The sequence below is a fragment of the Schistocerca americana genome, chromosome 7, assembly GCF_021461395.2.
Source record: "Schistocerca americana isolate TAMUIC-IGC-003095 chromosome 7, iqSchAmer2.1, whole genome shotgun sequence".
Lineage (NCBI taxonomy): Eukaryota > Metazoa > Arthropoda > Insecta > Orthoptera > Acrididae > Schistocerca > Schistocerca americana.
The window spans coordinates 473,945,154-473,949,898 of NC_060125.1; positions in this window are offsets into that span (position 1 = coordinate 473,945,154).

A 4,745-nucleotide genomic window follows, 5' to 3' on the forward strand; every position below is an offset into this window, starting at 1 on the left:
TGGATATCGCCCACAAGGTCATCAATATACAACATCACCAACACCAGCAAGAGTCCCAACACAGTTCCCTGGTGTACACCCGAAGTTACTTCTACATCTGTTGATGGCTCTCCACTCAGGATGAAACGTCCCCTTAGAAAAATTAATAAATTACTGTGCTGATAAACCTCTTACATTATTTGATTTTCAAACAGCTGAGCAAAATTGAACGTACTCAGACATTACTCTCTTTACTTATTCTGATCAACACTAAACTGACACACAATATTTTTATCGCAACGCAATCTGATTTTCAATAATCCCTACAAAAGAATGGCCGTGACTAACATTAACCTATACCTTTCACAAATCACTTACCTCACAAAAATCTTCGTTACTCGAACTACTGCAATACAGCGAACGCTACTACTGCCAGCTAAATAAAAGATTCGAACTACTGAAGGCACTAACTACTGATAGGCATAGTTAGCAAATGAAAGATTTTGATAGAGAACAAACAATGTATTTACCTTAATAGTGTTCAAAACTCATAATATATATAGCAGTTCATGACATCCATTCATACAAAGGTACTGTTTCTGATGGACACACGTCCAGATCATCCGCTCTCAAAAATCCGCCATCTCACTCCCCCTCATCCACCACTGCTAGCGGCTCACCTCCAACTGCGCAACGCTACGCGCTGTTAACAGCCAACTGCCCAACGCTACAATAGCGACTATTGCAACAATGCCGACCAGCCTCAGACTGCACACAGCACAGCCAGTGATTTTCATACAGAGCGCTACGTGGCGTTACCAATAAAAAAACCTAAACAGCCTACTTACAAGGATAACTTGCTGCACCTTCCCTTCCAGAAAGTCATCAGTCCAATCACAAATTTTCCTTGAGACCCCATACGACCGTACTTTGAACAACAGCCGAAGTGTAGTTGTCGTACAGTCATATCCTTTCTGGCAATGGAGAAATACTACATCTACCTGTCTGCCTTGAACCATGGCTTTCAGTACGTCATGTGAGAAAAGCACAAGTTGGGTGTCACATGATCGATGTTTTCGAAATCCATGCTGGTTGGCATGTAAGAGGTCATTCCGTTCGAGATTCGTCCTTATATAGTCAGAAGTATGTTGTAAGATGTTACGACAAATGGTTTTCAAGCATTTTGTGGGTCACTTCTGCCACCCTTCTAGTAGACGGGTATGGCTTGTGCTTTCCTCCAACTACTGGGCACGCTTTTTGTTCGAGGGATCTGCGATAGATTACAGTTAACGAACAGATGGGATAACACACCTGTAGACTGGGTATAGAAACCTATAGGATTCCATCAGGCCCTGGGTTTCGTTCAGTTTTAACAATTTCAGCTGTTTCTCAACGCCACTGACACTAATATCTATTTCACATTACTTTTCAGTGGTAAGAGAATTCAACTGGGGCAAAACTCCTGCGTTTTCGTTTGTAAAGGAACATCTGAAAACTGAGTTAAACATTTCTCGATTTGCTATGCTACTCTCAATTTCAGTTCCTGCCTCGTCCATGAGTGGCTGGACAGTAATGTTGAGACATTATTCTGCTACGGTAGTCGTTGGAGGTTTCATGCATACTTCCCTTGACAGCCAAACCCGTTTCATTTGGTATCTCTCTGCAATGCGATATCCTCTCGTATCCACTCGACTCTCGTCAAATACCCTCTAATTCTCTTTTATTGTGTTCCGAAATACCTTGAACTTCTTGCAATTTTTCGTCGATTTCTTTATGGATTTCTATCATGATTCCCCCTTTTGTGCATACCATTCTAATTCTTCATCCTCTTTATCTCGCATCATTCTTAATTGTTTGTTTATAACTGGTATTTCTTCTAATTTTAGTTTTTTCTCAAAGAGAAGTGTGACATTCCTGAATATTACGCTACCTTTCCCCATATCTATTATCGCTCGTCTCATTTAAAAAATCTGCACCTATAATCAAATCTACAGTTAGTTTAGGTATAATTACGAAGTTGGCTTCGATCTTTTGACCTTGGCACGATAGAGTTAACCTTGTTTGTCTCGTAACTTCCGCAGCATTGTTTCTAATAGGACCTCTTACTTTAATCTTACGTGTTTTCAGAACTGACAATTCCTCATTGGCATTACACTGCATGAATAAACTTTCTGAGATCGCGGTCAAGTTCACTTCCGCTATCAATTACAATATGGCAATATGGCAATATAGCTCTGCAATACTCATTACTTTGTCCTTTCCTGCTACATTCGTTGTGCATGCCTCTGGTAATTCATCTTCCTCGTCAGTATTCTCCCAATTAATTTCGTCCCACACGATATTGTTATTTTCCTGTCTTCGTTTTCATCTGGTCCCTGCGGTTTTGTTTCTTCCTTCTTCTCTTCTCGTGATATGCTTTACCATGGCCTTCACAATTGGTTGAATTTGAAAGGGTTGGTTCTCCTCTTCTTCTTCTTGCACCAACGAATCCTCCACTGAATCACACATGAGTCTTTGCAGGAATTTCCCTTGTGAATTCGAACTTTATGTAGGATAAGTTTCGACTGCTACTTCTCTCTCTTTTATTTCCTCTTCTCTATTTCTCCCTTCATTTACGCTTTCTTCAACATCCTCTGCTTTTTCCTCATCCTCGTCTATCTTCTCCTTCTTCGTCGCTACTTCCACATAATCGCATTTAAATGCTCTAATTATCGCTTCATAACTTCCTTCGTTGTATACGTTGGGCTGCGTGCCCACTAGTAACTTATTTTCAACTTCTGTCGACTGTGCATTATCCTCATTGCATTCACTTTCCCTGGTTTCCATCTCAAATAGCTCTGCAATACTCATTACTTTGTCCTTTCCTGCTACATCCGTTGTGCATGCCTCTGGTAATTCATCTTCCTCGTCAGTATTCTCCCAATTAATTTCGTCCCAACACGATATTGTTATTTTCCTGTCTTCGTTTTCATCTGGTCCCTGCGGTTTTGTTTCTTCCTTCTTCTCTTCTCGTGATAAGGTATTTACTTCTCTGTTCAAGGTGCTGCAGTTGTCCTGGGTCGGTGCGTCATTCTCTTTGGCATGGGCGCTTAGCTGTCAACTCGAACGTTTTTCGGGGTTTGGTGGTCTTACCTCCACCTCTTCTATCTCTATTCTCTTTTCTTGCTCCGCTTGTTGATATTGGTTTCTTTGTTGATAATTTGTCGGTCTATTGGTTCTCCAATACCCGTTCCGGTTGTCATTGTTCCCTCTGTAATAGTTGTTGCCGTTCCTGGGTGAATTATAGTTATTGCCGTATTCTCCTCTAAATCCATAACTGTTTTTTTTTTTTTGTTGAAATCTGTTGTCTTTCCTTGGTGCGAAGTTATCACGTGGTTCGTAATTATTGTTTCTTCGTACTGTGTCTTGTGGATTCCACTGCTTTTTGCTTTCGTTTTCACGTGCGCTTCGTCTTTTTCTTGCGTCATCTTCCGAAAATATAAACTCTGGTTCCCTTAGAATTCCTTTAAATGCTTCGACGTCATTGCCTCCGCGACCTACTAATGATTGCTGGTATTTCCATGGTAACTTCATCGCGCATAATTTAATCAACTCTCCGTCACTGTACAGTACATCTAAGCACTGATTTCTCTTTGCCATTACTTCGAAAAATTTCACGGAACTCTTCTCTCCTGAATTTTCAAAATATGGGTTCTGTAATAATTCGTACTTCACTCTGTTCTGTGCTTCGCTGGACCAATATCGTGAGAGAAACTTCTCTCTGAAATCTTCGTACGATCGGCAAGTCGCTGCAACATTCTGCATGGTTTCTGCAACTGTTCCTGACATGTGTGCACATACAAAGTCTAATTTGTGTGCTAGCGTCCAGTGTTCTGGTAATCCAACTCGGAATTGATCAATAACAGTTCGTGGATGTAATGAGTTTCCTTCTCGAAAGTGTTGAAATTTTCTGATTGTGAGGAAATGATGGTTGTCGTACTTCGTCATAGTTCCATATGAAATACGCGATTCTTCGCCACTTTTGTTTCTGATCATTTCTCCCGTCGTTCTTTCCGGTTGTGGTAGATCCATTGGATATTGTCCACTGTAACTCTCGCCTACCCTTGCGTAGTATCGTTGGAGTGGTACGCAATAATTTTCTTCCATCGGTTGTGAACGTGGAGCTGTATGCATTGCACTGTACTTTTCGCGACCTGGCTTTCCATTGTCACGTATTGGTTCGGTATCTTGTCTGGCTAACCTTGCCGCTTCATTGCACGATCTAGACTGTCTTGAAACATACATTTGTGGTTCTGCATGTGTTTGTGGTGCCGTTTGTTCATGAAGAATTTCGAAACGTGTTTGTTGCTGTGCAGGCTGTCTGATTTCACGTATGTTACTTTCCGCCTGTGATTGGACTCGCAAATGCGTAATATCTTCGTTAATTGCTTGTTTTTCCGGTGCTGTTACAGATACGGATGTGGTTGCAGACTCAGTGCTTGTTCAATCCTGTTCACTACGTTCTTCAACAGTTTGCAACAACTCTGTTCGCAATTTCTGAAATTGTTGCTTCATTTGCGCTTCTATTTTGACTATGCGCTGCTTTTGTGATACGTTTGTGTAACACACTGTTTTCAACAATTTCACGCGCTGTACCTGCTGCTTGTCTAGTAATTCTGTTTATCTGTTTCTCTAGTTTCTTGATTTCTCCCTGGGTGTTGTTACGTAATGTTTTGATCTCGTCCTGAATGTCATTACGCAATGTTCGTACGTCCGCTTGTATCTTG